Raw genomic sequence first — 9260 nt, 5'->3', positions numbered from 1 at the left:
ATACATTGACACCCTGAAGAAAGACACTGACCTTGAAGTTGATAGTCTGCTCCAAGCGAAGAGAGATAGAACCACATGGACTGCCATCACGACTCGAGACCTTCCAGTCTCGACATAAGCAAGTAAGCAAGCAAGCAATATATATGAGATAATTGTTGTTCTTACTGTTACATAGAGGGCCATAAGATGTGGGATTTATTCTCGACTTTAGCTAAGATTTTCCGGGGAAAATATATTTATATCACTGCACTATCCCTCCATCACTACAGCGTGCGTTCACCAACCTGTTAGTGATGAAAGGACATCTTAAAGGTTTTATTTTTTATATTTTAATCAAATGTTTTGGCATTATTCAATTCTGTAATTAAAAACAACGTCGTCGTAGGATTTTAAAAAAAAAATATCATTACACTGGCATATTACTGAATGGTAGCTACTGAAAAAAGTTTTTAAAAAGAGCAAGCTTCTGCTGAAAGGACTTCTCCTTATGAAGAGCATGCAATCTCCAAAGGCCATATAAAAAAAAAACCAAACTCTATTGTTGATTTTGTTCCTCTTGGGATTTCCCCTGTGGACGTCCTTTGAACGTAAACAAGGAAAATCCCAAGAGGAACAAAATCAACAATTGCCCCATACAAGATAACAGGGAAGCTGGTTTTCCGAGCCCCTAAACTAATGTATTGCTGAAAGCCAAGAGCCAACATCAACAATCATCTATACTTAGCTGAAAAGCATAGATGCAGCCAATAATGCGGTTTACAACCGTATGCTTAGATACGAAATTTAAGACATTCATCGTTCTGTTTCTACAACTATAGTTAAGAAAAATTGTATTCTAGACGGTTCCGTAACACGTTCAGAAACATGAATAGCTTTGAGATTCAGAACAGCGCCAAGAATAGGCTCAGGCCGATTGATGTTGTTAATGGACTAGCTCGCAGGACAACCTACTTAATGGAGCAGGAATTAAAATACACCCTTAAAGAGCCACTTGGAAATCATCCAAGGCGTAAAGATAGATACAGCTCCAACCATTGACATGTGTCTATTAACAGTGTAAACTGTTTGACACCTGTTTGACATCAATATTATTGTATGGATCTTAAGTCTGGTGAAATATAAATATAAATGACAAATTTCCGATAGAAACTGTACATTTGAAATTCAGTATATTTGTCAGGATAAGGATAAGCCACTTAGTTTTTCCCATTGATCAGGTTGTTATATGTAACACTGAAATGTGCATTCTTGACTTGATCCTCCTTGTAGGAGATGCCAGAAATCTAGAACTGGAGCGTATCGCCAATCTTACCATCCACACCTGCCGCTATGGCTGCACCAGGCCCATGACCCTGAAAGGTAAATATTCTCCTGTGATAATACAATAGTTGTAGATGTTAGTATTAAAGTCAACAACGCAAGATGGAAAACATTTTGATTATGGTAAGAAAATTGATGCCATACTATAAATGCAGAAATGTCCATGCAAACTTAAATACATTTACAGTATTTTTTTCTCTTTACAGACAAAGTGGCACACGAGAGGATTTGTGCCTGGTGAAAGGAACTTGCAATAAACTTCGATTATCGGCATAATTGACAGTCTTTTTGTAATCATGGTGTTTTGGCCTACAAGCAGCTGTATTTTGTATTGTGAACATGTAGTGACCATGGTGACAGGTTAGGAGCAAGACTTGAGGGATAACTGGTAAGGCAGCAGTCCTTAATTCCAGTGGGCGGACAGTTCTAGAGGTCATTCACTCATGCATGGGAAGTGGGACACTTTCTGACAGCTTTCTTTGCTACAAATCTCTACCTCTGGGAATACATTGAGTTTTGTATCGGGATCTATTTTTTTTTCTATTTACAAAATTCAACTTGCAGTATCTATCTTTGCTGGTTTTGAGAATCAATCTATCTTATCGCAACAATCCGTTTGATATATAGTGGCTAATGTACAATATTTTTCAATATAGGAGATACGTTTCATTCACAATGTATGGCAAAGGCAAGCAGGATATATACAGCTCATACTACAGTCATTGAATGCTTTGGGATAGGCTTATAAAATCTAGCTCAAATATTTCTGACAATACAACTATTCAGATCTGTCAAAGTTTGTACTATTATATAAGTTACACAGAAAACGGTACTATACTTGTGCATTTTAAGTCTTGCATAACATCATGGCCATGATAATAAAGCTTGCCTTCTGATAATCACGCTTGTTGTGTCTTTTATTCGTCGCATATGCATTATACAAATGACAGTACAAACAGGTACAGTAGCACAGCTGGGGGAGACAGGTACAGCTAGTTGTAGAGACAGGTACAGTAGAGACAGGTACAGTAGCACAGCCGGGAGAGACAGGTACAATAGAGATATTTACAGTAGCACACCTGGGGAGACAGGTACAGTAGAGACAGGTACAGTAGCAAACCTGGGGGAGACAGGTACAGCTAGAAGTAGAGACAGGTACAGTAGAGACAGGTACAGTAGCACAGCCGGGGGAGACAGGTACAGTAGAGACAGGAACAGTAGCACACCTGGGGAGACAGGTACAGTAGAGATAGGTGCAGTAGCACACCTGGGGGAGACAAGTACAGTAGAGATATTTACAGTAGCACACCTGGGGAGACAGGTACAGTAGAGACAGGTACAGTAGCACACCTGGGGGAGACAGGTACAGTTAGAAGTAGAGACAGGTACAGTAGAGATAGGTACAGTAGCACAGAGGGGGAGACAGGTACAGTAGAGATAGGTGCAGTAGCACACCTGGGGGAGACAAGTACAGTAGAGATATTTACAGTAGCACACCTGGGGAGACAGATACAGTAGAGATAGGTACAGTAGCACACCTGGGGGAGACAGGTACAGCTAGAAGTAGAGACAGGTAGAGTAGAGATAGGTACAGTAGCACACCAGGGGGAGACAGGTACAGCTAGAAGTAGAGACAGGTACAGTAGAGACAGGTACAGTAGCACAGCCGGGGGAGACAGGTACAGTAGAGACAGGAACAGTAGCACACCTGGGGAGACAGGTACAGTAGAGACAGGTACAGTAGCACACCTGGGGAGAAAGGTACAGGCATGGTGCCACAAATAGGTCATGTAATTCAATGGAGGCAAAAAAAACATGGCAAAATTACAAAAATAGAATCACCTTGCACGTAGAAATTTACAGCATCTGCGAAAAATGCAGCTAAAATCCTCAATGATGTATTTGTTATGTTTGCATAGACCTTGTACTCCTTTAACCCGGCGGAAACTCGGTCAAAGTGCAGAATGTATTAATTTTTCACGTTGCACTGAAATCGTGCCCGTGGCGGAGGCAGCTAGCTGGGTGGGTGTATCTGCCCGTTAATCACGCTCTAACTCAACATCAGTAACTGTTTCATTTCCTGAGATTGCAAATATATAGTCTTACACGTTTTTTTGCAATATCTCCTCAGCATATACACAAGTTTACCTAGATCTGGAGGACATGACAAGCTCTGAAGAAGATGAAGAAAGAAATGGATCTTTTGAAAGTAGAGAAGGGTTCCACAGCATCCTGGGTGATGAAGTCATTGATGACACAGGCCATGTTTGGGACCCAGCCACCTGGCTCAGCAGACAAGGTACACAATTTCGCAAAATGAAAATATTTTGTTCAAGTCAGCTTTTTCCATACCCCGTATATTATGTACAACACCAGCAGTAAAACTATTGAAATTTGATGTAAATAAGAAAAAAAGGATGCAGTCTGCAATTGAGGCTAGACATAAATAACTTATTTTTTTCCTTAACCTCCCTGCTGCCTAACTCTGTAACCAAAAGAGAACTTGGTGCCAAGCACCTATTTCAGTATGATGAAGGTTAACCTATTTGCTGACTTGCAGGTGCTGCAAGAGCATCCAAGAACTACACAAAAATGGGGGGAAAAAGCAATGCCCTTGATGCTGTTGGAATTCATGTGGCTCTGCAGACAGACTGCAAGTGAGCAAAAGAATGCATGCAAAAGGTGATCAAACAAGGATAATTCAACTTATTTCAGTCACTTTCAAAGAAAAAAAATACGAAAAACGCTTTGATCTGTGAAGTAAAAGGTTAAAGCTATCTTTTTTTAATTATATGTTAGGTTGAACAAGCAGATGTGGAGGAATGCAGAAAGATGTTCTGGACAATGCCTCGCAAGAAGCAGGCAGAGTTCATGCGGATGAGCTTCATGTCAGCTGACCAGACAAAAGAATCAAGGGGGAAGTTTGCCTTCAATGCCTGTGGAAGAAGTGTGTGCGCAGTTGCCTGGCAGGTCATTTATGACATATCGAACGGAAGGTTAGTAAAGACTAGGGAAGTCACTGTTTTGGGCTACATGCTTTTACAAATCCAAAATAAATGAATAATGGATAAATCTTGGTCCTTCTAAAGTAGATATACATTCTCTGTGTGAACTATTTCACACACTTCCTGGCAGCTCTAGTTACACAGTTTGTTAGGTATTTGATCTGAATTGTCATTTCAAACATGTAGTGGGATGTGACAGGCTATGTACACAGAGTAGTTAAGTGTCTCCTACTAATTGTCGCTTTCTTGATAATAAGGTATTACAGACACGTCAGAAGCTATCAGAATGGCTGGGAGATTGTGACTGACCTCAGGCAGGGAAACACGTATGAAAGCAAGCGTTATCTGGAAGCCAAAGTGTGGCTTGAAGGAACAGCCGCAAAAGTTGGGGACACAATGCCTGATTCAGAAAAAATCCACCTCCCCCCCTGTCTGACCCGCCGTGATGTCTGGCATCTCTACACTGAAAACAATGCAGACAGAAACCCACTGAAGCACACGCAATTCTACAAGATGTGGGATGTTGAATTGCCACACATCAAAATTCCAAAAGTAAGCCAACTTTAAATACCTGCTCGTCATATCCAGATATTCTGCATCAAATTGTAAGCCTCAATTTGAATGTATTTGGGATTGAACCCTCTCTTTCGTCTGCGAGTAGTTTGGTCCTCCATGTAAGCTGGCCAATCATTACGCCATGCATACATCTTGTTTGAGACTATTATGTTATCTTGTTGTTTTACAGGTGACAGATAATTTTGCCAAGTGCACTATATGCCAACAACTGAAGGAGCATATCACGAAGACAAGAAACAAAAACAGCAGAGAGGAATTCAAGCTGGCACGGAAAGAACATCTACTGAAACAAAAGTAAGTGCACTTTACAGTGAACCATAGTAAATCAACTCTGGGCAGATATTCAACATAGTTTCTAGGCCTCACAAAATATTTGATGTTGATTATGGAACATTAGGTTGTATCTCTTACTTCTGCACTATTGACTGCCAATTTTTCCACTAACAACTTACTATTCATTATTTGTAGGAATGAACGAGCAAAGTACTACAAGCATACTAGAAAGTCAGAAGATGAGCCTCAGAAGTACACCTCGATCATTCTGGATGGGATGGATCAGAAAAAAACCGCAATTCCTCACTATGCGGAAAGACAAAGGTAGGTCAAAACTGATTCTGGCCTCTGGATAATGCTACATGTATAGCGGAGGTTAATCTATAGACCCCTAAAGGCCTTAGAGAAACAGTCATTCTACATGTCTACCAGTACAGCTATGTAACTGGTTTTACCATGCACTTGATTAACTGTGTAAATTTGATGCAGGATGATGGGCAAATCCAGCTGGGAACGCATGTCACAGGGGCGATAGCTCATAGCCTGAACAAGGCTTATGCTACAATAGACCTGCAAAATATCTCCCATGATGCGAACCTTACGGTCACGGTATTGATGAAGATATTGCAGGATGTCACATTAGTGAGTTAACAATAACATTGGCAATTATTTTTTTGCATTTTCAACAACATTAATCTTACGTACATATAGTAAATCCTAGGTTCTTTCCTCCAATTATGCAGGCCTACAATAAGTACATCTCCCTATAAAAACTACCATCTATTAAACTGCATCTGAAACCTTAGATTTATGATCATTACATAATGGTGTTCAAACATTTTTTTAGAGTACTAACTTTTCCACCATCCATCTGTGTCCACATGCTGTACAGCTGATGAGATCACTAAGCAGAATATTCATTTGATACTTGGGAACACTACATCTCAGGTATATGTATAGATAAAGTAGATGGAGTGGAAAAAATGTTGTTTCGTACCTACATAAATTAAACAGGCTCTATCATCCCTTTACAATGTTGTGCAGGCAAATGGTGGAAAGCTCCCTCCTGTGTTAAACCTACAACTGGACAACTGCTACAGGGAAAACAAAAACTGCTACATCCTGGCATTCTGCTGTGAGCTTGTTCGTCAGAAGATTGTGAGAAAGGTATGACTTAATTTAGTCCATTCATATTATTAAGATTATACAGTGATACATGTGAATTACATGCACACATGTTATGCAGTAGAAGTGGCATTTGTTCTATTTCGACAGCATGCTTTTCTTTGAATTATCCCATTGTATTTTTAATTTTTACTGCTAACTTATACACTAATCAATTAAAGATAAAGTAATCTCTAAGCACCTTACCAAATTTGGTTTGACCTGACAATCATTTCCACTCAGGTGAAGCTCAGTTTCCTGGTCGTTGGTCATACCCACGAGGATGTGGACCAATTCTTCAGTAGGATATCTGCCACGCTGAAAAGATCAGAGGCCACAACATTGACAGAGCTGATAGAAACCATTGAAAGGTCCTACACACCAGCACCTGAGGCGTTTCACTTGAAACATGTGGGGGACTACAAAGACTGGCTGTCCGATGAGCTAGAAAATATCGCGGGGCATTCCGTCCCTCATTGTTTCAAGTTCATCATGGAGCGAGATGCAAACCAGCCAACCATTCTGTACAAGGACTACAGCACTGACAAAAATTGGAAGAACACCGTGGGAACAACAGCAATCCTCCTCAAGGCAACCCCAACAAAACCACTCCAGTTCGTCAGGCCATCAGCCATCAAGCGGATCGAAGAAGTGAAGTCGGGCATTGGGCGCTCACGAGAGGTGGCAAGGCTGACAAACGACCAGTATCAGTGGTGGCTTCACCTGTTTGCAAGTCTTGAAGAGGAGTATGTCTCTCCTCAAGAAGAAGCAAAGCCACTAGCTGTGTTGGGACAGTTCACCATCCCAGAAGAGCAGGAAGAAGAAGATGAAGAGGCCGAGGCAAGAAGAGAAGCCCTTGCAAGATTGATTGCAAGAGAAAACAAGGAATCAGATGTAACATCTAGTCCTGAATGAGCTTTGCATAAAACTTGAGCCCTTAATGTCATCTTGATGTCAAATTGTAGTAATTTGTATATAAGACATATTCAACATTGTAGTTCAAGTATTAAAGACAATTAATTACATAAAACATAAAAGTGCAACACTTGACCTTTGCATCACTGTATGATCTTTACAGGTCCGTCTATCAAGAAAGAAGCGGGGAGCCCCAGCGACACGAAAACGCCAGAAGCGCCAAGAGACAAGTTAGATTCCTAGATGTAGATAGAGGATTTTGAAATCCTACATCAAGATATCATAAAGGTATTAAAGGAAGTACATGAGACATGCCAAGAAAGATATTGATGTTGTGCAAGCATTTGTTATCGCTACGAACTTGCATGTAGTGATATGCAGCTGGGTGGGGGTTTGGTACTCTTATCCTGTACGTTGGTTCCCGGGTGAAGCTGTTCAGGTATTAAAGGGAGGTAAGGTGAAAGTAGATTTCATTCACCTTGAGCCATCTACCAAGAAGTACAGGAGACCTGCCAGGAAATATATTGATGTTGTCGTGCAAGCGTTTGTTATTGCTACGAGCTTGCATGTAGTGGAAGGCAGTGATGGTAAGTTTGAGGTCAAGGAAAAGGAAATAGTTGACAAAAGATGCGAGACCTTTGCACCTCCCTGTCTCTTGTAACCATGAAGCTGGATCGAAACTTCATTTTGCAATATTCTTTAATGTAGTAGACAAACAAGAAAGGCACTTCTTTGTGATAAGTTTGATTGTTAAATAATGATTTAAAAATGCCTTTTGCAATGTTCTACAATGTATGTGGCACTTCCGTATTAACAGTAGCAAACAATAAGTTTGATTGTTATAGCTGGAAAAATGCCTTTTGCAATGTTCTACAATGTATGTGCTACGTGATGTTGACTCATTTGATATTTCCCTGGTCTACTCTGTGCCAGAATAAGTTTGATTGTTATAGCTGGAAAAATGCATTTTGCAATGTTCTACTTCTTTGGTTAACAGTAGCCTAGTCTAGTTTGAAGGCTGGTTCAGTCTTAAGATGGCAGGTACTGGGTTTAGATGCCAGCTATATTTGAAATGCAGATACTGCCCTACTCTTCTTGGAGAAGTCTACTCCAGGGAAGATGTAGTAGAGACAAAAAAAGCACTTCTTTAGTAAACAGTAGTCAAGATGTAAGAGGAATAGAAAAGACATCGTTCCCACACCACCGTACATGTTTATGTCTGAATTGGCTTCAGATTTGTATGCATTGTTCTTGATAGTCAACAGCATCGCTATCCACCAATAAACCAGTCCTGAATTCATACCCTGGCGTTTCCGAGAAGAAACAAATTGAATGCAGTAGATTATACTTGATGCCACTAATGTTTAAAAAGTAAAGTTAACGTTAGCGACATCAGTAGACTCCTATCCTTTGACACCTTGAACAAAAGGTCAGTTCTACCGTAACTTCCTTGATTTAGCCTATCAGATATAAGAAAAAGTCTTCAAGTTAAGGTTGTATTCAGAGCTGTAAGTATAATGTAAATACTAAAATGATAAAAATAATGTAAGTATTATATAGAAGCAATTATAATAATTATCATTTAGGTATTCCTGCATGGAATCAGGTTTGTCCTGCAGGAATGATATTACTTCTCCCTGCAGGAATTCCTGCAGGAAATACAGTTTCCCCTGCACGGAAATTTGTTCCTACAGGAAGTTCTCATCCTCCCTGCAGGAAAGTTGGATTCTCCTGCAGGAATAATTCTCCCTGCAGCAATAATTCTTCCTGCAGGAATTTGTGATCTTCCCTGCAGGAAGAATGAATTTAAATCCTGCAGGAAACCCTACAGATTCTGCAGGGCTTCCTGCAGGGAGAAAAAAATTAAACATTAATTATCATCAAAATTTTTAATATCATACATAGCAGTTAAACATGCTTATTCATCAGGTGTAAACATTTTTCACTTAAATGCTTGTACCTTGATAATATTGGCAATTGTTGAAATGGGAAAAGTGGAATTGCAAA

The 9260-nt window shown here is 40.1% G+C and overlaps 1 long non-coding RNA gene across 1 annotated transcript; it reads left to right on the top strand.

The window, feature by feature from the left end:
* Positions 1 to 1188: 1188 nt before the first annotated feature.
* Positions 1189 to 2219, top strand: LOC136420523 (uncharacterized). The gene is made up of 2 exons (XR_010753242.1): positions 1189 to 1359; positions 1527 to 2219. It is a non-coding gene; the product is annotated as an uncharacterized lncRNA (long non-coding RNA).
* The last annotated feature ends 7041 nt before the right edge of the window (positions 2220 to 9260 follow it).

Source organism: Branchiostoma lanceolatum, chromosome 15, assembly GCF_035083965.1.
Source record: "Branchiostoma lanceolatum isolate klBraLanc5 chromosome 15, klBraLanc5.hap2, whole genome shotgun sequence".
Classification (NCBI taxonomy): Eukaryota; Metazoa; Chordata; class Leptocardii; order Amphioxiformes; family Branchiostomatidae; genus Branchiostoma; species Branchiostoma lanceolatum.
Note: the sequence above shows the minus strand (reverse complement) of the source record. Positions and strands in the feature narration are given on the sequence as shown.